General features: G+C 49.5%; 1 protein-coding gene across 1 annotated transcript in view; it reads right to left on the reverse strand.

The window, feature by feature from the left end:
- Positions 1-344: 344 nt before the first annotated feature.
- The window catches only part of inka2 (inka box actin regulator 2), a 72,982-nt gene continuing 46,016 nt past the window's right edge, over positions 345-27,310 (reverse strand). Inside the window, exons 2-3 of the transcript XR_015081669.1 lie at positions 1,463-1,637; positions 345-1,351 (exon numbers count right to left, since the gene is read on the reverse strand). The gene's annotated coding sequence lies outside the window, so the exon portion shown is untranslated. The remainder of the gene's footprint in view (positions 1,352-1,462; positions 1,638-27,310) is intronic.

Raw genomic sequence — 27,310 nt, forward strand, 5'->3', positions numbered from 1 at the left:
AGGGGGTGATGGGTGAATGGGACTGGGTGTGAGTTAGGACACGGGGCAGTGAGCACAGGGGGTGATGGGTGAACGGGGCTTGGTGCAAGTTAGGACACGGGTCAGTGAGCACAGGGGGTGATGGGTGAACGGGACTGGGTGCGAGTTAGGACACGGGGCAGTGAGCACAGGGGGTGATGGGTGAACGGGACTGGGTGTGTGTTAGGACACGGGTCAGTGAGCACGGGGGTGATGGGTGAACGGGACTGGGTGCGAGTTAGGACACGGGGCAGTGAGCACAGGGGGTGATGGGTGAACGGGACTGGGTGCGAGTTAGGACACGGGTCAGTGAGCACAGGGGGTGATGGGTGAATGGGACTGGGTGTGAGTTAGGACACGGGTCAGTGAGCACAGGGGGTGATGGGTGAACGGGACTGGGTGCGAGTTAGGACACGGGTCAGTGAGCACAGGGGGTGATGGGTGAACGGGACTGGGTGCGAGTTAGGACACGGGGCAGTGAGCACAGGGGGTGATGGGTGAACGGGACTGGGTGTGAGTTAGGACACGGGCAGCCGAGTTTTGGATGAGCTGAAGTTTACATAGGGTGGATCTTAAGAACATAAGAAATAAGAGCAGGAGTCGGCCATTCGGCCCTTCAAGCCTGCTCCACCATTCAATAAGATCATGGCTGATCTTCTCCCTCAACTCCACTTTCCTGCACTATCCCCATATCCCTTGATTATCTTAATATTCAAAAATCTATCGATCTCTGTCTTGAATATACTCAATGACTGAGCCTCCACAGCCCTCTGGGGTAGAGAATTCCAAAGATTCACCACCCTCTGAGTGAAGAAATTTCTCCCCATCTCAGTCCTAAATGGCCGACCCCTTTATTCTGAGACTGTGACCCCTGGTTCTCGACTCCCCAGCCAGGGGGAAACATCCTCCCTGCATCTACCCTGTCAAGCCCTGTAAGAATTTTGTATGTTTCAATGAGATCACCTCTCATTCTTCTAAACTCTAGGGAATATAGGCCTAGTCTACTCAATCTCTCCTCACAGGACAATCCCCCTATCCCAAGAGTCAGTCTGGTGAACCTTCGTTGCACTCCCTCTATGGCAAGTATATCCTTCCTTAGGTAAGGAGACCAAAACTGTACACAATACTCCAGGTGTGGTCTCACCAGGGCCCTATATAATTGCAGTAAGACGTCTTTACTCTTATACTCAAATCCTCTTGTAATAAAGGCCAACATACCATTTGCTTTCCTAGTTGCTTGCTGTACCTGTACGTTAACTTTCAGTGATTCGTGTACAAGGACACCCAGGTGGAAGATGGAAGGCCGGCCTGGCGAGCGTTGGAACCGTCGAGTCTGGGGGTAACAAAGGCACAGCTGAGGCCTAATTCTTCTTCAGTCCAAATTACCCTTGGGTAAGGGAGCTGGGTTAGAAAGTAAATGGGAGCAAGGCCGAGCGCCACGTACCTGGCTCGAGGCTTGTGACTGAATAGCTCGAGTTTGTCCGAACATTGGCAGTGCTGATGAATTAACGCTGTTGATGCGCGCTGCAACCCCACTGATCAGGCAGGTCCTTCTTTACCAGCCGCTCATTCGGCTGCAGGTGTTTTCGAGCGATGACGAGGTGCCAGACCTAAATAGCCTTCAGGCCCAAAAATTAATTTTTCCAAAAGTGAAATTTCTCGGCGGTGAAATGATTAATAGACATCGTCAACTTTTTACGGCCGGTCATCCTAATCTGTTTCACATTCCATCCCGAGCAGACTTGTTTCATGCATATTGTAGCAGAGTGACTGAGGTGAGAAATGAAGGCTGCAGTCACTGCCAGCGACTGCATTCAAAGGGCCAGTTGGCCCAATCACTCACCTTAGTTTCTGGATCAACCCCTCCTGGTTAGTCACCCTGTTCTCGATTGCCTGTGAGTGTTGCTGTTTAAACTGTGTCAAACACATTGCACAAATAGCGTTTGAAAAACACACACACAGAATCCTACCCCGTACACACACACACACATTATATATACACATATATACAAAAAGAAAATACTGCAGATGCTAGAAATCTGAAATAAAAACAGAAAATGCTGGAGAAACTCAGCAGGTCAGGCAGCATCCGTGAAGAGAGAAACAGAGTTAACGTTTCAGGTCGATGACCTTTCATCATATTATATATACACATACCCCCACTCACCTTTCACAACCTCAGGACATCCCAAAACGCTTTACACCCAATGAAGTACTGTTTGAAGTGTAGTCACTGTTGTAATGTAGGAAACGTGGCAGCCAATTTGCGCACAGCAAGCTCCCACAAACAGCAATGTGATAATGACCAGATAATCTGTTTTATCGGTATTGGTTGAGGGATAAATATTGGCCACCAGGAGAATCCCATTGTTCTTCAAATAGTGCCGTGGGATCTTCTATCTCCACCTGAGAGGGAAGACAGGGTCTCAGTTTAACGCCTCATCTGAAAGACGGCACCTCCGACAGTGCAGCGCTCCCTCAGCACTGCGCTGGGAGTGTCAGGCTGGATTTTGTGCTCGAGTCTCTGGAGTGGGGCTCGAACCCACAACCTCCTGACTCAGAGGCGAGAGAGAGTGCTACCCACTGAGCCCCACGGCTGACACCTGTGGGGCTCAAAGATGGTAGGAAAATCAAATCTAATTTTTAAAATGGCTAAAGCGGCGCGGGTCTGTGCGCAAACTGGCTGATGCAGGTCTTTGCAGAGTAATGACTACACTCCAAAAGCTGTTCTTCGGCTGTGAAGTGCTGTGGGATGTCCTGAGGACGTGCTGTGTGAATACAAGTCTTTTCTTTTCACTCACAAGCCAAAAACTGGGAGTGAATAGTGCAGTGAATCTGAATCTGACCTGGAGCAACCAGCTCGCTGGATAATGAGTATTCACTGTTTAAAAAGCCCTCACTGCTCTCAGACACGGTAAGATTGATTGACGATTCTCGAGCAAGCCCTATAATGCTTTGTCGTGTCTGTCACCATTTCAGCAACTTCAGAATCAGCCCGAAAATTAATTTTATTCCCACTTTGAACTCAAATGCAAAATATTTGAGTTAGCGGCCTGTTAGAATGCATGAAGTCCATTTGTGTGTAATTGTGTGCGTCTGTGTGACAATACGATTAATCATTCTGATAAATGAATCTCAGGTTCAGCACGCAATGAAGCTCATGAATATCCAAAGGGTTACGAGCGAGGGAATCAGCACCAGAAATGGAGGGCTCCGATGGAAGGTGATGTGTTTTTGTATCACGTGGTGTGGATCAATACGGGACACGTTTGGCTTTACGCTGGGCCGAATTTTTGCGTTAACAATAACGGTGAGGCTATCAGCGCTCACCGCTATTATGGAGTAAATCGGACAGTGACTCCCGGAGTCCACACATGCGCAGTTAAACGCGGAAATCAGGAAGTTGCGGTCCAAGTTGCCCTGCTCCTCCACAAGCTTCGCTACACCGGTACCTTGCCGAGAGACTCGATATTTAAACGCATGAATTTACCCACTAGATTCCCACGAAACACGCCAGAAAAAGTTAGGGCTGGTCATTCAAGGGTAAGTGAATTTTTAAAGGCATGGTAAGTCTTAATTACTGCCAAGCAACCTCTCTGGCACTGAAAACTTACTTTTACAAGTGTGGAGTCTCATTCCTTCAGATTTTAATTATTGTTGGAGATTTCAAAAAAAATTAAAATTAAAATTAAAACTTTTTTTGTACATTTTCTTTCTGTCTCTTATTTCTCTCTCTCTCTTAATCCCATCTTTCTTTCCCTCTCTCTATTTCGCTTTCTGTACATGATTTTACAATGAATCCAATATTCGAACTTACAGTTCCTGGTTTAGACTCTGCGGGTTTCAGTGAAGATTCTTCAATCTGATTGGTTGAAGAGCCACGCCATTGCTTGCCCTGCTCACAGATGTCCTTGTAGAGTGTCACACTGAAATGGATCTCTAATTACCGTACGTTGCTGCGCAGAAGCTCACGAAAAGTCTGTGGGCAGCTGTAAGCGTAATAAACGTTGTGCGCTGTTCCTTCGCTGCTGACTGACGTAAGAAAACTACTCGGCACTTGGTCTAAGCGTTAAACAAAGCTTTAATCAACTGTTTTACAACATGGCGGTCTAGTTGTGTCCTTCACTAGTTCCTGTTAAGAATGTCCTGCGCAAGCTGGGCCCGTGCCCGAGTATTTATACTCTCCCTGGACAGTGCCACCCGTAGGCTGCTCAGTATTATTTCATAAGTCTTTCTTTCATGAATGATTGATTCATGTCATTGACCACAAAATCCGGGCCATTGTCTCCGAATGGTATTGAACTATGAACCCACCCCCATCCTCCCCCCGATCCTCCCCAACCCGGCTCCAGCCTTTCCTTCAAATCTTCCTCAACCCTGCCCCCAGTAGTTCCTCCTAATCCTCGCCCAATGTTCCCACAATATTTCCTCCTAAACTTCCTCCAATTTTTCCCCAACCCAGATCCTCATCTTCCTCCTGAATCCTGCTCCAACCTTTCCTCTGAATGCTGCCTCAAATCCTTTCCCAATCTTTACATCTAATCCTGTCCCAATCCTCCTACAGATCCTTCCCATAATCTTCCCCCAACCTCCCTCCTAATCTCCTCCCCCACCCCCGCCATCCAGTTTTGGCTGTTAGTCCCACCCACGCACGGGATAGAAGCTCTTGTTTCGCTCACATTCGCCTTGGCGAGTTGCTGCAGTGCATCCTGTGGATCGTCCACGCTGCAGCCATGGTGCGCCGGGGGTGGAGGGAGTGAATGTTTAAAGGAGTGGATGGGCTGCCGATGGCTGGATTGGTGGAGCAGTCACTGGAATCAGCGTTGGCGGTTGAACATTTTTCTAACTTTCCTCGAGGACTGGACAGAGACTGTCAGTACTGGCACTGTCTGGGATCCGATACAGAGACTGTCAGTACTGGCACTGTCTGGGATCCGATACAGAGACTGTCAGCACTGGCACTGTCTGGGATCCGATACAGAGACTGTCAGTACTGGCACTGTCTGGGATCCAATACAGAGACTGTCAGCACTGGCACTGTCTGGGATCAGGTACAGAGACTGTCAGTACTGGCACTGTCTGGGATCAGGTACAGAGACTGTCAGTACTGGGACTGTCTGGGATCCGATATAGAGACTGTCAGTACTGGCACTGTCTGCGACCGATACAGAGACTGTCAGTACTGGGACTGTCTGGGATCCGATACAGAGACTGTCAGTACTGGGACTGTCTGGGATCTGATACAGAGACTATCAGTACTGGTACTGTCTGGGATCAGGTACAGAGACTGTCAGTACTGGCACTGTCTGGGACCGATACAGAGACTGTCAGTACTGGCACTGTCTGCGACCGATACAGAGACTGTCAGTACTGGGATCGATACAGAGACTGTCAGTACTGGGACCGATACAGAGACTGTCAGTACTGGGACCGATACAGAGACTGTCAGTACTGGCACTGTCTGGGACCGATACAGAGACTGTCAGTACTGGGACCGATACAGAGACTGTCAGTACTGGGACCGATACAGAGACTGTCAGTACTGGCACTGTCTGGGACCGATACAGAGACTGTCAGTACTGGGACCGATACAGAGACTGTCAGTACTGGGACCGATACAGAGACTGTCAGTACTGGGACTGATACAGAGACTGTTAGTACTGGGACTGATACAGAGATTGTCAGTACTGGCACTGTCTGGGACCGATACAGAGACTGTCAGTACTGGGACCGATACAGAGACTGTCAGTACTGGGACCGATACAGAGACTGTCAGTACTGGGACCGATACAGAGACTGTTAGTACTGGGACTGATACAGAGACTGTCAGTACTGGGACTGATACAGAGACTGTCAGTACTGGGACCGATACAGAGACTGTCAGTACTGGGACTGATACAGAGACTGTCAGTACTGGGACTGATACAGAGACTGTTAGTACTGGGACTGATACAGAGACTGTCAGTACTGGGACCGATACAGAGACTGTCAGTACTGGGACTGATACAGAGACTGTCAGTACTGGGACTGATACAGAGACTGTCAGTACTGGGACCGATACAGAGACTGTCAGTACTGGGACTGATACAGAGACTGTCAGTACTGGGACCGATACAGAGACTGTCAGTACTGGGACTGATACAGAGACTGTCAGTACTGGGACTGATACAGAGACTGTTAGTACTGGGACTGATACAGAGACTGTCAGTACTGGGACCGATACAGAGACTGTCAGTACTGGGACTGATACAGAGACTGTCAGTACTGGGACTGATACAGAGACTGTCAGTACTGGGACCGATACAGAGACTGTCAGTACTGGGACTGATACAGAGACTGTCAGTACTGGGACTGATACAGAGACTGCCAAGAGCTGGCAGGCAGCATGCGACAGATGAAGAAACTCCTCTCGTATCTGCTCATCAATAAACAGGCACATCTTGTTCTCCCCTCTGGCCACTATCGTCAGTGTGCTGTGGGCAAATGGTGTGTGAATAGACAATGTCATTGCGTTAACTGTCCCAGTTTATCAGAATCCTCGCTGCCCAATGAGATTGATGTGCTCGTTATGAGAATCTGAGGTGATGGACGCAGATCGAACACCAAGAGGAAAAGAGATGAGGTGAATAAGGATGCAGTGATTAGCTTCAACTTGGTGTTTTTATTTATCGTGCCAATTTTCGCCCCTCCTACTCTTGATCCTTGCTGGGGGTGAGTCCACAGGCACCCCCAGCATCTCACCCAAGTGACCATTCTTTATGTGAGAGCGTTAACTGTGAATTATCAGATCCAATCCGTATCCTATTATCATAAAACAACCACACAGACAGACCTCCCAACTGGACCACAGGATGATTCCCCCCCCCAGACCCCCATCCCAAACCTCCCACTCCCCCATCCCCCCCACTCCCCCATCCCCCCACTCCCCTATCCCCCACTCCCCCCTCCCCCAACTCCCCCACCCCTACGAGGCACTGCAATATTCTGGCCTACATTAAGAATCATGAACCCAGCTTCCACTGGCTGAATTCAGCTCCGGACGAACATCCGTTGTCTCTGTGTTTCTATCGAGTGATCTGATATTACAGATAGAGTTTTGGGGCAGGGGGGCAGGGGGTGTTTGAATATCTCTCCTCCCACTCTCCCTCCCCTCTCCCCACACCCGCCCGCCCGCCCACCCACACCACTGGTAGGAATAGGGCACATCGATTGAGTCTGTGAGGCAGCTGCCTGTAGCCTGGGTAGGGAGGGAGGGAGGGATGATGGGAGGGAGGGATGGAGGGAGGGTGGGAGGGATGGAAGGTGGGACGGAGCGAGGGAGGGATGGAGTGTGGGGGGAGGGAGGGTGGGATGGAGGGAGGGAGGGATGGAGGGAGGGTGGGACGGAGGGAGGGATGGAGGGAGGGAGGGATGGTGGGACGGAGGGAGGGATGGAGGGTGGGGGGAGGGAGGGTGGGATGGAGGGAGGGATGGAGGGAGGGAGGGATGATGGGAGGGAGGGATGGAGGGTGGGAGGGATGGAGGGTGGGACGGAGGGAGGGAGGGTGGGATGGAGGGAGGGAGAGGATGGAGGGAGGGGGGAGGGAGGGTGGGACGGAGGGATGGAGGGATGGCGGGGAGGGATGGAGGGAGGGATGGGATGGAGGGAGGGACGGAGGGAGGGATGGAGGGAGGGAGGGAGGGAGGGTGGGACGGAGGGAGGGGGGAGGGATGGATGGAGGGAGGGAGGGGGGAGGGATGGAGGGTGGGACGGAGGGAGGGAGGGAGGGAGGGATGGAGGGAGGGTGGGACGGAGGGAGGGATGGAGGGAGGGAGGGAGGGTGGGACGGAGGGAGGGAGGGATGGGGGAGGGATGGAGGGAGGGAGGGAGGGAGGGATCCACTGGAGGAACCGTCTTTATGTAAAGCTGAAGCAGAGGCTGCTCAATTTGTCAATCGGTCCTGAATTCTGACCTCTGCAGGACTGAATAGCCACAGTGGGGGAGGGGAGCTGCTGTCACGGGATTGGTGGCTTCTCAGGAAATTACTTGACAGCAATGGACAATATAGTTGTGCTGTTTTCGTTGCAGATTCTTGGAAGCCCCACAAGATCTTTATACACTAAATATCTTTGGTTTATTCCCCAACAGTTGATAGCTGATTTAATACTGAGCCCCTGGGAGCAGAGAGGGAGACCCCAGGGTTAGTCACCTTGTCCATGTTGACATAACCGATCCCAGACAGGATGGTGACTTCAATTAGCCTCAGTACCAGTAGGCAGGGGGGAGTGAAGAGGGGGAGGAGGGAGGAGCAAGGGGGGGTGAGGGGGCGGGGAGCTAAGAGGGGGTGGGGAGCGGAGAGGGGTGGGGAGCGGGGCGGGGGGCAGGGTGCGAAGAGGGGGTGGTGAGTGAGGGGGGAGCAAGGGGGAAGTTAGGGGGCGGGGAGTGAGGGAGGAGCGAGTAGGGGCAGGGAGCGAGGGGGGAGCAAGGGGGGAGCGAGGGGGTGGGGAGCGAAGGGGCAGCGAGGCGGGAGTGAGCGGGCAGGCGCGGAGGGGGGGCTGGGGAGTGAGGGGGCAGGGAGTGAGGGGGCAGGGAGTGAGGGGGCGGGGAGTGAGGGGGTGGAGAGTGAGGGGGCAGGGAGCGAGGGGGCGGGGAGCGAGGGGGCGGGGAGCGAGGGGGCGGGGAGCGAGGGGGTGGGGAGCGAGGGGGCGGGGAGCGAGGGGGCGGAGAGCGAGGGGGTGGGGAGTGAGGGGGTGGGGAGTGAGGGGGCAGGGAGTAAGGGGGAACGAAGAGGCAGGGAAGAAAGGAGAAGCGAGGGGAGCAATAGGGGTACAAGGGGGTGGTGCTGGGGAGCCAGGGGGGATCGAGGGGGCGGGGCAGCAAGAGGGGAGTGAGGGGGGCACAAGAGGGCGGGGGGAGCGAGGGTAGAATGAAAAATCAACCAGCTGCTCTCCAGTGATTCACCCAAGTGCCCAGTGTCTCTGGCAATCGTTCAGGGAGGGATGGAGGGAGGGTGGGACGGAGGGAGGGAGGGATGGGGGGAGGGATGGAGGGAGGGAGGGAGGGAGGGTGGGACGGATGGAGGGAGGGAGGGATGGAGGGGGGAGGGAGGGTGGGACGGAGGGAGGGAGGGATGGGGGAGGGATGGAGGGAGGGAGGGAGGGATGAAGTCCACACGCCTGCACTTTACAGCAGGAGTCACTGGTTAGTGGGGGCTCAGCTCGTGCTTCGCCCCTCTCCCAGGCCAGGGATACTCGATGCTAATTGTCAGACCTGTATTGGGCTGGGGAACAGTCTGTGAATCAAACATGGCACCATCCTGTTCTGTCCTGGACCAATATTTATGACTCAACCTAAACCTTAAACAGATTATCTGGTCATTATCACATTGCTGTTTGTGGGAGCTTGCTGTGCGCAAATTAGCGGCCACGTTTCCTACATTACAACAGCGTCTACACTTCAAAAATACTTCATTGGCTGTAAAGCACTTTGGGACGTCGTGAGGTGGTGAAAGGCGCTATAGAAATGTGAGTCTTTCTTTGCCTAGCTCAGTACCAATACGAGGCATCAGGGTGCCACAGATTTTCTTATTGGGCAAGAAAGAAGGTCATTTCACGACCTCAGGATGTCACAAAGCATTTTACAACCAATGAAGTACAGTCATTGCTGGACGGCAGACGGGGCCTCGGTTTAATGTCTCATCCAAAAGACGGCACTCTCCGACAGCACAGTGCTCCTTCAGTGCTGCCTTGGGAAAGTCGGCCTGGATATTTTTGTGCTCAAGTCTCTGGAGTGGGACTTGAACCCACAACCTCCATGACTCAGAGGTGAGAGTGTTACTTACTTAGCCACAGCTGAGCACCACAACCAGGACTATTATCAAACCGTTAAGCACTAATTCTGTGTTGTATTTTCGAGCTAGACATTGTCATGTTGCTCCACACTCTAGCGCTTGTTACATAATTGGCATCTTCTGTCCTCTGGTTCAATGGGGTTTGAATGTTTTTATTGCTGAGCAGGCTTCTGTTAAATGGAGTTAGCGCAAGAGTCAGTCGTGGCTCCTCAATTACATCATTGTAGTGTTGTGAATAATTAGACGAATCCAACTATTCCTAGAAACCCCTGTGTGGATGCACTAACTGTTCCGTCATCTGAAAATGGATGTTTGGCTCAAAGATGTCCTCTTCAAACTTATACTGTGCTGGAAATAAGAACTGAACAAATTTGAGGAAAAGAGAAAAAAATCATTAGGCTTGAAAATTCCATCCCTTCTCAAAGGTTCGCTGACCTACATTGGCTCCCAGTTAAGCAGCGCCACGATTTCAAAATTCTCATCCTTGTTTTCAAATCCCTCCATGGCCTCGCCCCTTCCTATCTCTGTAATCTCCTTCTGCCCCACAACCACCCCCCTCCCGATATATCTGCGCTCCTCTAAGTCTGCCCTCTTGAGCATCCCTGATTATAATCGCTCCACCATTGGTGGCCATGCCTTCTGTTGCCTGGGCCCTGAGCTTTGGAATTCCCTGCCTAAACCTCTCCGCCTCGCTACCTCTCTTTCCTCCTTTAAGACGCTCCTTAAAACCTACCTCTTTGACCGAGCTTTTGGTCACCTGCCCTAATATCTCCTTATGGTATGTTGGCTTTTATTACAAGAGGATTTGAGTAAGAACATAAGAAATAGGAGCAGGAGTCGGCCACACGGCCCCTCGAGCCTGCTCCGCCATTCAATAAGATCATGGCTGATCGTCAACCTCAACTCCACTTTCCCGCCCGATCTCCATATTCCTTGATTCCCCATGAGCCATTTGTGGTATCTTGCTGTGCGCAAAATGACTGCTCGCATAATGACAACAGCTGCACAATAATTCACTCTATGCAAAGCGTTTGCGATGCTGCTGAGAAACGCGGGCAGGTGTTGTCTAAATACAAGCTCTTTCTTACCGAGATAAGCAACAAAGATCGTTTTAGAGCGCGCGAGTTTAATATGAGGAAAGGTTCAGGATGTTGGGGCTTGTTTACTTTGGAAAAGAGACTTGGAGGTGACGTGACTGAAGTTTTCGAAATTACAAAGAAAACCGATTAAATTAATCCAAACAAATTGGTCACCATAGTGACAGGTTCAAATCTCATGGAATACAAACTACAAATTAGGGAATTCAGGTAGGATTTTGTCAACTAAAGGATAATAGAGGTGGGTATGTTGGCTCAACAACAACTTGCATTTATATAGCGCCTTTAACGTAGTAAAATGTGCCAAGGGGTTTCACAGGAGTGATTATCAAATAAAATTTGACACCGAGCCACATAAGAACATAAGAGATAGGAGCAGGAGTCGGCCATTCGGCCCCTCGAGCCTGCCCCACCATTCAATGAGATCATGGCTGTAATGTAGGAAACGCGGCAGCCAAGTAACGCACAGCAAGCTCCCACGAACAGCAATGTGATAATGACCAGATCATCTGTCTTTTTTTGGTGATGTTGATTGAGGGATAAATATTGACCCCAGGACACCGGGGAGAACTCCCCCTGCTCCTCTTCGAAATCGTTACATCCACCTGCGAGAGCAGACGGGGCCTCGGTTTAACGTCTCATCCGAAAGACGGCTCCTCCGACAGTGCGGCGCTCCCTCAGCACTGCACTGGGAGTGTTAGCCTAGCTTTTTGTGCTCCAGTCTCTGGAGTGGGACACAACAACAACAACAACAACTTGTATTTATATAGCGCCTTTACCGTAGTAAAACGTCCCAAGGCGCTGCACAGGAGTGTTATAAGACAAAAAATTTGACACCGAGCCACATAAGGATAAATAAGTTGACCAAAAGCTTGTTCAAAGAGGTAGGTTTTAAGGAACGTCTTAAAGGAGGAAGCGGACAGGTTTAGGCAGGGAATTCCAGAACTTAGGGCTGAGGCAACAGGAGGCACGACCATCAAAGGTTGAGCGATTATAATCAGGGATGCCCAAGAGTTAGAATTAGAGGAGCGCAGATATCTCGGGGGGTTGTGGGGCTGAAGGAGATTACAGCGATAGGGAGGGGCGAGGTCATGGAGGGATTTGAAAACAAGGATGAAAATTTTGAAATCGAGGCGCTGCTTAACCGGAAGCCAATGTAGGTCAGCGAGCACAGGGGTGATGGGCGAACGGGACTTGGTGCGAGTTAGGACACGGGCAGCCGAGTTTTGGATGACCTCAAGTTTACGTAGGGTGGAATGTGGGAGGCCAGCCAGGAGTGTGTTGGAATAGTCAAGTCTAGAGGTAACAAAGGCATGGATGAGGGTTTCAGCAGCAGATGAGCTGAGGCAGGGGCGGAGACGGGCGATGTTACGGAGATGGAAATAGGCGGTCTTAGTTATGCTGCGGATATGTGGTCGGAAGCTCATTTCAGGGTCAAATATGACACCAAGGTTGCGAACAGTCTGGTTCAGTCTCAGACAGATGTTAGGGAGAGGGATGGAGTCGGTGGCTAGGGAACGGAGTTTGTGGCGAGGACCGAAAACAACGGCTTCGGTCTTCCCAATATTTAATTGGAGAAAATTTCTGCTGATCCAGAACTGTATGTCGGACAAGCAGTCTGACAATTTAGAGACCGTGGCGGGGTCGAGAGAAGAGGTGGTGAGGTAGAGCTGGGTGTCGTCAGCGTACATGTGGAAACTGACGCTGTGTTTGTGGATGATGTCACCAAGGGGCAGCATGTAGATGAGAAATAGGAGGGGGCCAAGGATAGATCCTTGGGGGACACCAGAGGTAACGATGCGGGAGCAGGAAGAGAAGCCGTTGCAGGTGATTCTCTGGCAATGATTATTATATAGATAAGAATGGAACCAGGTGAGTGCAGTCCCACCCAGCTGGACAATGGTGGAGATGCGTTGGAGAAGGATGGCGTGGTCAACCGTGTCAAAGGCTGCAGACAAGTCAAGAAGGAGGAGGAGGGATAGTTTACCTTTGTCACAGACACAAAGGATGTTATTTGTGACTTTGATGAGAGCCATTTCGGTACTGTGGCAGGGGCGGAAACCTGATTGGAGGGATTCAAACATGGAGTTGCGGGAAAGATGGGCACGGATTTGGGAGGCGACAACACGTTCAAGGACTCTGGAGAGGAAAGGGAGGCTGGAGATGGGGTGGTAGTTTGCGAGGACGGAAGAGAGGGGTGCTGACGCCAGATTTGAGGGAAGGGGGACAGTACCTGAGGAGAGAGAACCGTTAACAATGTCAGCTAACATGGGAGCCAGAAAAGGAAGTTGGGTGGTCAGTAGTTTGGTGGGAATAGGGTCGAGGGAGCAGGAAGTGAGTCTCATGGAGAAGATGAGTGCGGAGAGGTCATGAGGGGAGACCGGAGAGAAACTGGAGAAAGATGTGAGTTCAGGGCTAGGGCGGGGGGGGGGGGAACCTTAGAGGAAGTTTGGCCCGGTGGGCTAGGGGAAGGAAGTGAAGTGAACAGATGGTCTCAATCTTAGAGACAAAGAAGTCCATGAGCTCCTCGCACTTGTTATCGGAGGCGAGGGTGGAGGAGACAGGGGAGAGGGGTTTAAGAAGATGCTTAGCAGTGGAGAATAGGAGCCGGGGTTTATCTTTGCATTCCAGAATGATTCTGGAATAGTGAGCAATGTTGACAGACGAGAGCAGGGCCCGATAGTGCTTTACGTGGTCCAAACTCACAACCTTCTGACTCAGAGGCGAGGGTGCTACCCACTGAGCCACAGCTGACACTGAAGGCCAGGCATGGCTTTAAACCCTACATGTCGCCCCCAAGGCTTCATTAGACATGCCTCTATGGCCCATGAGGATACTCCTGGCCTTGATTATGATCCTGAGTTGGACCTGACCCAACAGCCATCCGAGGCAGCTGTGATAGTCCTACCAAATAAAGCTGAGCTGACATGTTAAAAGGACTAATGGAACACTTCCCTCTGTCGGGACTGTGCGCGCTTATGTGAGAAGCTGAAATGTCACGTCTCGTGCTGATCAAGGGGTTCACGCTCAACTGCACTTCCCCGCAGAGATTACTTATTACAAACAGCGCTCCCACTCAGCCATAGCGACCGGCAGATCTCAGCTTTGAAACGTATAAAATTCTGACAGGGCTAGACAGACTGGATGTTTCCCCTGGCTGGGGGGTCAAGAATGAGGGGTCACAGTCTCAGGATACGGGGTAGGACATTTAGGGCTGAGATGAGGAGAAATTTCTTCACTCAGAGGGTGGTGAACCTGTGGAATTCTCTACCACAGAAGGCTGTGGAGGCCAAGTCACTGAATATATTTAAGAAGGAGATAGATTTCTAGAAACAAAAGGCATCAAGGGGTATGGGGAGAGAGCAGGAATATGGTATTGAGATAGAGGATCAGCCATGATCATATTGAATGGCGGAGCAGGCTCGAAGGGCCGAATGGCCGACTCCTGCTCCTATTTTTCTATGTTTTCTATGTTAATCCTCGGTCTGTGCAGAGTTAAGATCATCTCAGATGGGGGTTGTGCAATTGCCCTCCGTACCCTGAAGGTGTGAAATGCCCGGACCTCCACTCCTGCAGCGACTTGCTCTAGAAGGTTCCACATGTAAGTCTGTGTGTGTGTGTCTGTGTGTGTATCTTGGGTGAAGATAGGATTGAACTAGAAATAAAGACTTGCATTTCTATAGCGCCTTTCACGACCACCAGACGTCCCGAAGCACTTTACAGCCAATCAAATTATTTTTGATGTGTGGTAACTGCGAGTGCGGTGGCGTTGAGTGGAGCGAGAGTTTGGTAAGTGGGAGAAAAGTCATTTAAGTGCATTTAGTGAATTTAAGTGAGGGGAAAAGTTAATTATTTAAAGTAAGTTAAATTTTTTAGAGTAAGTAACGCTGTTGGGGAGTTTAAACCGGAAGTAGAATCCGGGTATAAAAAGGGGCGGGCCTAGTGCAGCAGCGCGAGTGCGGTGGCGTTGAGTGGAGCGAGAGTTTGGTAAGTGGGAGAGTTCGGGCAAGCGGGAGGTGAGGGGGTGTTTTTGCTCTGTTTTATTCCCTACTCCCAGGCTTAGACAGCACTGCGGAAGTGGAGCAGCGAGATGAATCAACCTAACGGGCACCACAGACAGCATTCAAAAGGGAGGTTGGTGATCAGCTGGTTGGTAGGTTCTCTTCCTTCTCTTTTATACCTTTGAGTTGGTAAGTCCTATTAAATAGTGGTGTGATATCATCTATATCCGGGCAGAGGGTCTTCATAACTAATAATAAGAAATTTAATTAATTGCATAGAATGGAGCAGGTGATGTGTTACTGTTGTGAAATGTGGGAGCCGGTGGACCCCATTGAGGCTCACAGTGATTACATTTGTGACAAGTGTTTGCTGCTAGAGGAACTCCGGCTCCGTATTGAGGTGCTTGAGACCGAGCTTCAGACACTGCGACACATCAGGGAGGGGGAGAAGTACCTGGACCCTATGTTTCAGGAGGTAGTCACACCTATGAAATTAATTAATTCAGATGTAGTCCGTGGTCAGGGACAGGACGGTGTGACTATGAGTGAAGCAGGTACGGGGATCCAGGAGGTAGTGTTGAAGGAGCTGCAGCCCTTGCTCTTGCCAAAAAGGTTCGAGGTTCTTACTCCCTGTGAGAGTGGGAGCGGGGACTGCAGGGAGGATGAGCAACCTGGCCACAGCACTGTGGAACAGGGGGCCATTCAAGTGGGGGGAGTAAAAAGAAATGTTGTAGTGGTAGGGGATAGTATCATTAGGGGGATAGATAGGGTTCTCTGCAGTCGAGAGCAGGAGTCCCAAAGGCTGTGTTGCCTGCCCGGTGCATACATCTCTTCTGGGCTGGAAAGAAACTTGGAGTGGGAGGGGTAGGATCCAGTTGTCGTGGTCCATGTTGGTACAAACGACGTAGATAGGACAAGGAAGAAGGTTCTGTTAAAGGAGTATGAGCAGTTAGGGGTCAAATTAAAAAACAGAACGCCAAGGGTAATAATCTCTGGATTATTACCTGAGCCACGAGCGAATTTGGCTAGGATAAATAAAATTAGAGAGTTAAACACGTGGCTCAAAGACTGGTGTGGGAAAAATGGGTTTTGCTTCTTGGGACACTGGCACCAGTACTGGGACAGGAGGGAGCTGTTCCGTTGGGATGGACTTCACTTGGCCAGTGCTGGGACTAGAATCCTGGCGAATCATATAACTGGGGCTGTAGAGAGGGCTTTAAACTAATTAGTGGGGGGGAGGTTTCTAGAGAGCAAATAATAAAAATGACAACGGAGAAGGTCATAGACTTAGGTAGCAGTGGGGGAATTAAAAACCACAGCGTGTCAGGAAGGGACAGAATGTATGGAGCAAAAGGTAAAGTAGTAAAAGGGGAAAAAGCAGGAACTAAGTGTCACAAAACATATTTGAAAGTTCTTTATCTGAATGCACGTAGCATTCGTAACAAAATGGGCGAGTTAACGGCACAAATAACTACATATGGGTATGATCTTGTGGCCATTACAGAAACATGGCTGCAGGGTGACCATTACTGGGAATTAAACATACCAGGTTATTTAACAATCAGGAAGGACAGGCAGGAAGGAAGGGGAGGTGGGGTGGCTATGTTAATAAAGGAAGGAATCACTGTAATACAGAGAAATGATATTGGGTCAAAGGATCAGGATAGTGAAACAGTTTGGGTGGAGATAAGGAATAATAAGGGGAAAAAAACACTAGTGGGTGTAGTCTATAGACCTCCGAACAGTTGCAACTCTGTTGGATGGAGTATTAATCAGGAAATAGTTGAGACTTGTAATAAGGGAACAGCTATAATTATGGGGGATTTTAACTATCATATTAACTGGACAAATCAAATTGGGCAGGGTAGTCTTGAGGATGAGTTCATTGAGTGTATTAGGGATGGGTTTCTTGAGCAGTATGTAACTGAACCGACCAGGGGGCAAGCAACCTTAGATTTGGTCCTGTGTAATGAGACAGGATTAATTAAAAATGTCCCAGTAAAGGATGCCCTTGGAATGAGTGATCATAACATGGTTGAATTCCATATTCAATTAGAGGGTGAGAAGGTTGGATCTCAAACAAGCATGCTGAGCTTGAATAAAGGAGAATATGAAGGTATGAGAGCGGAATTGATTCGAGTGGACTGGGAAAATAGATTAAAGGGTAAGACGGTACATGATCAGTGGTGTACATTTAAGGAGTTATTTTACAACTTCCAAAAAAAATATATTCCACTGAGGAAAAAAGGGTGTAAAAGAAAAGATAGCCATCTGTGGCTAAGTAAAGAAATTAGGGATAGTATCCAACTAAAAACAAGGGCATATAAGGTAGCAAAATCTAGTGGGAGGATAGAAGATTGGGAAGTCTTTAAAAGACAGCAAAAAATAACTAAAAGATTGATTAAGAAAGGGAAGATAGATTATGAAAGTAAATTAGCAAAAAATATAAAACATAGCAAAAGTTTCTATAGTTATATAAAAAGAAAAAGGGTGGCTAAAGTAAATGTTGGTCCCTTAGAGGATGAGACCAGGAAATTAATGGTGGGAAACATGGAGATGGCAAAAACACTGAACAAATATTTTGTATCAGTCTTTACGGTAGAGGACACTAAGAATATCCCAACACTGGACAAAAAGGGGGCTCTGGGGGGGAGGAGCTAAATACAATTAAAATCACTAAGGAAGTGGTACTCGGTAAAATAATGGGACTCAAGGCGGATAAATCCCCTGGACCTGATGGCTTACATCCTAGGGTCTTGAGGGAAGTGGCGGTAGAGATTGTGGATGCATTGGTAATAATTTTCCAAAACTCCCTGGACTCAGCAAAGGTCCCGACAGATTGGAAAACTGCTAATGTAACACCCTTATTTAAAAAGGGTAGTAGGCAGAAGGCTGGAAACTATAGACCTGTTAGCCTAACATCTGTGGTTGGTAAAATTTTAGAGTCCATTATTAAGGAGACAGTAACGGGATATTTGGATAAACATAATTTAATAGGACAAAGTCAGCATGGTTTAATGAAGGGGAAGTCATGTTTGACAAATTTGCTTGAGTTCTTTGAGGAAGTAACATACAGGGTGGATAAAGGGGAACCAATGGACGTAGTGTATTTAGACTTCCAAAAGGCATTTGACAAGGTGCCACACAAAAGATTATTGCTCAAGATAAAAAATCACGGGATTGGGGGTAATATTCTGGCATGGGTGGAGGATTGGCTATCTAACAGAAAGCAGAGAGTTGGGATAAATGGTTCATTCTCAGACTGGCAATCAGTAACTAGTGGTGTTCTGCAGGGGTCAGTGCTGGGTCCCCAACTCTTTACAATCTATATTAACGATTTGGAGGAGGGGACCGAGTGTAACATATCAAAGTTTGCAGATGATACAAAGATGGGAGGGAAAGTAGTGAGTGAGGAGGACATAAAAAACCTGCAAAGGGACATAGACAGGCTAAATAAGTGGGCAGAGATTTGACAGATGGAATACAATACTGGAAAGTGTGATGTTATGCACTTTGGCAGGAAAAATCATAGAGGAAGTTTTTATCTTAATGGCAAGAAACTGGAAAGTACTGTAGTACAAAGGGATCGGGGGTCCTGGTGCACGAAACTCAAAAAGTTAGTATGCAGGTGCAGCAAGTGATCAAGAAGGCCAATGGAATGTTGGCTTTTATTGCTAGGGGGATAGAATATAAAAACAGGGAGGTATTACTGCAGTTGTACAAGGTATTGGTGAGACCGCACCTGGAATACTGCATACAGTTTTGCTGTCCATACTTAAGAAAAGACATACTTGCTCTCGAGTCAGTACAAAGAAGGTTCACTTGGTTAATCCCGGGGATGAGGGGGTGGACATATGAGGAGAGGTTGAGTAGATTGGGACTCTACTCATTGGAGTTCAGAAGAATGAGATGCGATCTTATTGAAACATATAAGATTGTGAAGGGGCTTGATCGGGTGGATGCGGTGAGGATGTTCCCAATGATGGGTGAAACTAGAACTAGGGGGCATAATCTTAGAATAAGGGGCTGCTCTTTCAAAACTGAGATGAGGAGAAACTTCTTCACTCAGAGGGTAGTAGGTCTGTGGAATTTGCTGCCCCAGAAAGTTGTGGAAGCTACATCATTAAATAAATTTAAAACAGAAATAGACAGTTTCCTAGAAGTAAAGGGAATTAGGGGTTACGGGGAGCGGGCAGGAAATTGGACATGAGTCTAGGTTCGGAATGGTCATGGCCCTGTGGGTAGCGGAGCGGGCCCAGGGGCCGTGTAGCCTGATCCTGCTCCTATTTCGTGTGTTCTAATTCTGCGTTAGATTTCAGGAGATGGTTCTATTCACAGGGATTAGTGGAGACACCGAACAGGCTGCCAGCTAGGAGTCCTTCAAGAGTAAATTGGGCCTGTTCCTGGCTGGGGTGGAGATCACCTTTTACAGAAGGTAAGTACTGCAGGAAATACAGGGACAGAGTGATCTCCTGGACGAGTTCCGACCGCCTAGATGGGTCGGAGAGGAATTTCCCAGATTTTTTCTCCCAAATTGGCCATTGGGTTTTTTATCTGTTTTTTCGCCTCTCCCAGGAGATCACATGGGTTCGGGTGGGATGGAGAGTGAAAGTAGATTTGAGGTTAGGATCAGATCAGCCATGATCTTATTGAATGGTGGAGCAGGCTCGAGGGGCCGATTGGCCTACTCCTGCTCCTATTTCTTATGTTATTATGTAGGCAACGCAGCAGCCAATTTGCGCACAGCAAGCTCCCACAAACAGTGCTGTGATAATGACCAGATAACCTGTTATTTTTTAGTGATGTTGATTGAGGGATAAATATTGGCCTCAGGACACCGGGGAGAACTCCCCTGCTCCTCTTCGAAATCGTTGCTGTTGGATCTTTTACGTCTACCTGAGACGGCAGACGGGGTCTAACGTCTCATCCGAAAGACGGCACCTCTGACAGTGCAGCGCTCCCTTAGTACTGCCCCTCCGACAGTGCAGCACTCCTTCAGTACTGCCCCTCCGACAGTGCGGTGCTCCCTCAGTACTGCCCCTCCGACAGTGCGGTGCTCCCTCAGAACAGCAAGCGATTGACATTTGAAAGGCATTCCGACAGGTCGATTCCCACTTTCTGGAGGCTGCAAGGCCTCAGCAGGCCAATTTGTGCAACTTTAAGTAAAATAGCTGCAAAAAATCTGCACCCCTCAGCATCGAAACAGAAAGCTGCAACCCGTAAATAATAAATCACATCGTGCTCTCTGTGCACGTACAGTCGGGACATGAAGGATCTGTTGTCCTAATGACTCATGTCACAAGAAGTGGAAGCCGCAGGAGCAGAACACTGCACCAGACAGAGATTGATTAAAGGGGCCACTCAGATCTCGGTGCTGAACCTGCTGAGCAGATCAGCCATAATGAAAGAACAATGAAGGCATATTTGGGAAGAAAAGATAGACTTACATTTCTATAGCGCCTTTCACAACCTCAGGACGTCCCAAAGCAATTTACAGCCAATGAAGTACTTTTTGAAGTGTAGTCACTGTTGTAATGTAGGAAACGCGACAGCCAATTTGCGCACAGCAAGTTCTCACAAACAGCAATGTGATAATGACCAGATAATCTGTTTTTTTTAATGTTGGTTGAGGGATAAATATTGGCCAGGACACCGACAGTGCGGCGCTCCCTCAGTACTGCCCCTCCGACAGTGCAGCCCTCCCTCAGTACTGACCCTCCGACAGTGCGGCGCTCCCTCAGTACTGTCCCTCCAACAGCGTGGTGCTCCCTCGGTACTGCCCCTCTGACAGTGCGGCGCTCCCTCAGTACTGCCCCTCTGACAGTACAGTGCTCCCTCAGTACTGCCCCTCTGACAGTGCAGTGCTCCCTCAGTACTGCACCTCCGACAGTGCAGCGCTCCCTCAGTACTGCCCCTCTGACAGTGCAGCGCTCCCTCAGTACTGCCTCTCTGAAAGCACAGCGCTCCCTCAGTACTGCCCCCTGACAGTGCAGTGCTCCCTCAGTACTGCGCCTCCGACAGTGCAGCGCTCCCTCAGTACTGCCCCTCTGACAGTACAGCGCTCCATCAGTACTGCCCCTCTGACAGTGCAGCGCTCCCTCAGCACTGCCCCTCCAACAGTGCAGCGCTCCCCCAGTACTGCCCCTCCGACAGTGCAGCGCTCCCTCAGTACTGCCACTCCAGTAGTGCAGCGCTCCCTCAGTACTGCCCCTCCGACAGTGCGGCGCTCCCTTAGTACTGCCCCTCCGACAGTGCAGCGCTCCCTCAGTACTGCCCCTCCGACAGTGCGGCGCTCCCTCAGTACTGCCACTCCAGTAGTGCAGCGCTCCCTCGGTACTGCCCCTCCGACAGTGCAGCACTCCCTCAGTACTGCCCCTCCGACAGTGCGGCGCTCCCTCAGTACTGCCCCTCCGACAGTGCAACGCTCCCTCAGTACTGCCCCTCCGACAGTGTGGCTCTCCTCAATACTGCCCCTACGACAGTGTGGCGCTCCCTCAGTACTGCCCCTTTGACAGTGCGGCGCTCCCTCAGTACTGCCCCTCCGACAGTGCGGCTCTCCTCAATACTGCCCCTACGACAGTGCAACGCTCCCTCAGTACCGCCCCTCCGACAGTGCGGCGCTCCCTCAGTACTGCCCCTCCGACAGTGCGGCGCTCCCTCAACACTGCCCCTCCGACAGTGCGGCGCTCCCTCAACACTGCCCCTCCGACAGTGCAGTGCTCCCTCAGTACTGCCCCTTCGACAGTGCGGCGCTCCCTCAGTACTGCCCCTCCGACATTGCGGCGCTCCCTCAACACTGCCCCTCCGACAGTGCAGTGCTCCCTCAGTACTGCCCCTTCGACAGTGCAGCGCTCCCTCAGTACTGCCCCTCCGACAGTGCGGCGCTCCCTCAGTACTACAGTGGGGTGTTATGCTGGATTTTGTGCTCAAGACTCTGGAGTGGAGTTTGAACGCACAACCTTCTGACTCAGAGACAACAGTGCTGCCCACTGAGCCACGGCTGACACTGTTTATTGGGAAAGTAAAATCGAATGGAAGCAGTCATTTCGGGAATGTTCTTGCCTATCCCCCTAACAGCTGGCTCGGTCCAGAATGCAGAGGCCCTGTTGCAGGTTGCCTGAGCTGCCTGGTGTTATGGTAAGTAAGGACCTTTGCAAAATACACAAGGTATCAGACGGGAAATATTACTCTCGCTGTACACAACGTACGAGAACTGATTCGGAGACAGTCACATCAACGGCAATGTTTGCTGTAATTTTTTGGGGGGGTGCGTGGCCCCTTTAAGCGGCTGCGCGGGCCGTTCAAAATACCGCGCGTGTGCGGTTTTTACATTGAAAAGCCAGCGAGCCGGCTGCGCGGGTTCCCTGGAGCGCTGTACCGCTGCGTGGCCATGCAGCTTAAAGGGAAAATTGATCAACGGTAGTGGTTATGTTACTGGACGAGTGATCCAGAGGCTTGGGCAGAGAAGGTGAGCTCAAATCCCACCATGGCTGGAAATAAAAAGCTGGTGCCAGTAAAAGTGACCATGAAGCTGTCGGATTGTCGATAAAACCCAACTGCTTCACTCATGTCCTTCAGGGAAGGAAACCTGCCGTCCTTACCCGGTCTGGGCCTACATGTGACTCCAGTCCCGCACCACCGTGGTTGACTCTTAACTGCCCTCTGAAGTGGCCCAGCAATCCACTTCAAGCTTGGTCAAAGAGGTGGGTTTTACGGAGCGTCTTAAAGGAGGAAAGAGAGGGAGAGAGGCGGAGAGGTTGAGGGAGGGAATTCCAGAGCTTGGGGCCCAGGCAGCTGAAGGCACGGCCACCAATGGTGTAGAGATTTCTATCACTCCTCTACTGGTGGCCGTGGCCAGAGAACCAGAGGGGAGATGAGGAGAATCTTTTTCGCGCAGCGAGTTGTTGCGATCTGGGATGATGCGCTGCCTGAAAGGGCGGTGGGAGCAGATTCAATAGTAACTTTCAAAAAGGAGTTGGATAAATAATTGAAAAGGGAAACATTTGCAGGATTATGGGGAAGAAGCTGGGGGGAGTGGGACTAATTGGAGAGCTCTTTCAAAGAGCCGGCACAGGCACGATGGGCCGAATGGCCTCCTTCTGCGCTGTATCATTCTATGATTCAAATGAGGGAGCCAGTAACTTTTTTTTTCTGTTGCCTACTGTGGGGTCACAGAGGTTCCGAAGATAAACATAAATGCATTTGTCTGGAATAATTTTTCCATTCAGAAGAGACAGGCATAAAGCAGTCAAATTCTAATTAAAATGCACAGTCTAACTCCATGTGGCTTTAAAAAGCTCCGCTGTGACAAATTGAATCAATTTATTTGACTCAAGTGTTGTTTTCTATAAATCAAGAGAAGCTTTAAAAAGTTATTGTGCAATAAAATATGATTAACTTATGGTCTTCTGCACTGGTCATTATGCTGGTAGTGAGCGTTCTGAACCCTGCTTTGAATTAATTAACATCTGCGCCACAGAGGGGTATCAGACAAGAGATGTGCCAAGACTTGCACATAAAATCTAGGCTGACACTCCCAGTGCCAATGCTGAGGGAGTGCGGCACTGTCGGAGGTGCCATCTTTCGGATGAGATGTTAAACCGAAGCCCCATCTGCTCTCTCAGGTGGACGTAAAAGATCCCACGGCCACTATTTCGAAGGGGAGTTCTCCCCCTGTGCCCTTGGGCCAATATTTATCCCTCAACAAACATCACTAAAAAACAGATTATCTGGTCATTATCACTATAGTAATCTGGGATGTTATGATTAAGGTTATCCACCAGGTGGTGCTGTAGCCAATGCTGCTGCTAAGGTCAGGGGTTTGCTTCCTGTTAAGGTCAGGGGTTTTGATTCCTGTTAAGGTCAGCAAAGGTGCAATGCCTGGATGCAGGCCTGCCTGGTTGTTTCGCAGTCGTTTAATAAAGTACTCGTATTAATTCTAATACCTCGCCTCTTCAAGTTCCTTGTCTCACTACATGGAGTTATCACATTTGGCGATGAGGTAAAAAGGACCTTGAATAAAGAAGAGAAGTCTGCCAGGACTTTTAAACAACAAACTCGCGAGCTAAAGTTAGCTACCAGTTGGAAGAGAGCATGGCTGCCACGGTAGGAACGGTCTCCGCTTTTGATATTCAAGCACAAACCTGGGAGGAATACTGTGAAGTGTTGGGTTATTTCTTCGAAGCAAATGAAATAAATGATGCCGGAAAAAGGAAAGCCATTCTGCTTAGTTCAGTGGGAAGCCAAACCTACAGTTTGATGAGGAATCTGCTCAGTCCTGAAAAGCCTGGAAACAAATCATTTGTTGAATTAGTGGCCTTGCTAAAAGAACATTTCAACCCTAAGCCTAGTGAGATTGTACAGTGGTTCAAGTTTAATTCAAGGAACAGAAAAGAGGAAGAGAGCGTAATGGACTATGTAGCAGTGTTGCGTAAATTAGCACAAGATTGCAATTATGGGAACAACCTGAAGGAAATGCTGCGAGATAGGCTAGTTTGCAGAATTATGGACGACCGAATGCAGCGTAGATTATTATCCGAGACTGGGCTTACTTATGAAAAAGCATTGGAACTTGCTCAAGCCATAGAGACAGCGAACCGAGATGTAAAAGAAATACAGGGTTCAGACAGGGCTAATGCTATGCAAGTTGCAGGTCAGGTTGTTGTGCACAAGTTGAACATGCGTCAGAAACCACAACGTGAGCATGTGAAGGCATGTTATAGATGCAAGGGCGATCACCTGGTGAGTGAATGCCGGTTTCTGGAGGAAAAGTGCTACAAGTTTGGGAAACAAGGACACATAAAACGAGCATGCAGGGCAAAATCACCTGTGGAGGAATCCAAACCAAAAGGAGGAGGAAAGCAAAACCAAGCAAGAGAAGTGAAAAAACATGGAGCACACAACATCAGCGGGGAAGCTGAGGAAGAAGAGGACATGTTCATAATGTATAGCATGTTAGAGAACATTCCAAAAGTGGCTCCTATCACATTGCAACTGACAGTAAATGACTCTAAGGTGAACTTTGAAGTGGATACAGGGTGCTGTGTGACCATAATGAACAAGGCAGAGTACTCAAAATTGTGGAACCGTGCAAACGTTCCAGAGTTAAAGCCTTGCTCCCTGCATCTTAAAACATATACAGGTGAACGAGTAGCGACATTAGGTACAGCTAATGTAACTGTGCAACACAGGGACACCGTGGAACAGCTACCTGTAGTTATAGTATCGGGTACCGGACCAAACCTGTTAGGTCGGGGCTGATAAAAGAACTTAAATTAGACTGGGGAGCAGTAAATCAAATAGATGCGGGCAAACAGTTGACTTTGCAAGAAGTGTTGAGTGAACATGCGAATGTGTTTAAGGAGGAACTTGGCACATTTAATGGCCCCCCAGCTAAGATTTATGTAGACAAGGAGGCACTGCCAAGGTTTTTTAAACAATGACCTGTGCCTTATGCCATGAAGCCAAAGGTAGAGGCTGAGCTTGACCGTCTATTGAGAGAGAACATACTGGAGCCAGTGAAATGTTCGGAATGGGCAGCTCCCATAGTACCTGTTTTAAAACTGGACAATTCGGTAAGACTCTGTGGAGACTATAAATTGACAGTCAATCAGGTGTCCAAACTAGAGCAGTATCCTATTCCTAAAACAGAGGATCTCTTTGCAAACCTGGCTGGAGGAAAGAAATTCACAAAGTTGGATATGAGTCATGCCTACTTGCAGATTACACTGGATGACGAATCAAAGAAGTATGTCACCATAAATACACACAAGGGCTTGTTTACATATAACCGCTTACCGTTTGGTGTCTCATCTAGTCCAGCTATCTTCCAGAGGACAATTGAAGGTGTACTGCAAGGGATTCCACATGTTTCCATCTATCTGGATGACATTCTGGTGATGGGAAGAACCGACCAGGAGCATCTGAGCACTCTGAGAGAGGTACTACAGAGATTGGAGAGGGCAGGGTTCCAGCTCAAGAGGAGTAAGTGCACTTTCCTGGGGAATGAGGCAGTGTTCCTGGGACACAGAGTGGACGCCACCGGGCTCCATCCACTCAAGGAGAAGGTACAAGCACTGCAGGACGCCCCTGCTCCTACAAATGTGGCTGAGTTAAAAGCTTACCTGGGACTGCTGAACTATTATAACAGGTTTTTACCAAACTTGTCAACCGTGTTAGCACCTCTTCACAAACTACTGTGCAAGGAGACACAGTGGCAGTGGGGAGAGGAGCAGGGGGTTTCATTTGAACAATCCAAGAAACTGATGCTGCCGTCGGATGTGCTGTTTCACTACAATGCAGAGAAAGACATCATTCTCTCTTGTGACGCTTCACCTTACGGGGTGGGGGCAGTTCTTTCACACTGCATGGAAGATGGAACTGAAAGACCAATAGGGTTTATGTCCTGAACTCTAACACCGGCAGAAAAAAACTATTCCCAGTTAGACAAAGAGGGGTTAGCAGTAATGTTTGGGTTACAGAGGTTCCACAAGTACATATATGGCAGGAAGTTCACCATATGCACCGATCATAAACCTCTTCTCTCTCTTTTCAATGAAATGAAAGCAGTTCCACAGATGGTGTCACCCCGGATCCAGAGGTGGGCTGTGACGTTGAGGGCATATGAGTATGTCATCGTCTACAAGGCGGGCAAGTACCATGGGAACGCAGATGCCTTGAGCCGTCTTCCACTGCCAGGCACACCTATCCGTGCAGCTCCAGAGGACAGAGTGTTGATGTTGGAGGACATTGACAAGCCACTTCTAACTGCAGAGCAAGTAAGAACATGGACAGGTAAAGATCCAGTACTGTCTAGAGTTCGTGAATATGTGGTGAGGGGATGGCCACAGCATCTGGAAGGGGCTGACTTCACACCCTACAGTGTCAGGAAAACAGAGCTGTGTGTGCAGGATGGTTGCGTGTTGTGGGGAGCACGAGTAATTATTCCACAGCCAGCACGACAGTCTATCCTAGAGCAACTACATCAGTGTCATCCTGGGGTCTCGCGTATGAAAGCCTTGGCTACGAGTTACTTGTGGTGGCCAAAGCTAGATGAGGAGATAGAAAATCTAGTCAAGACATGCAGCACTTGTCAGGAACACCAGAAGGCACCAGCAGCGGCTCCTCTCCACCCCTGGGAGTGGCCAGATAAACCATGGAGAAGATTGCTCTTAGATTATGCGGGTCCATTCATGGGGAAGATGTTCCTCATAATCATTGACGCACATTCCAAATGGATGGATGTTTATCCTGTAAATTCTGCTTCCGCCACTACTACTATAGACTGCCTGCGTCAGAGCTTCAGTAATCAAGGGCTACCGGAGATCGTGGTAAGTGATAATGCTACTTGTTTTGTGAGTACAGA

This window comes from Somniosus microcephalus, chromosome 18 (assembly GCF_052327205.1).
Source record: "Somniosus microcephalus isolate GS21.2 chromosome 18, FLI_Smic_1.0, whole genome shotgun sequence".
NCBI classification, from domain to species: domain Eukaryota; kingdom Metazoa; phylum Chordata; class Chondrichthyes; order Squaliformes; family Somniosidae; genus Somniosus; species Somniosus microcephalus.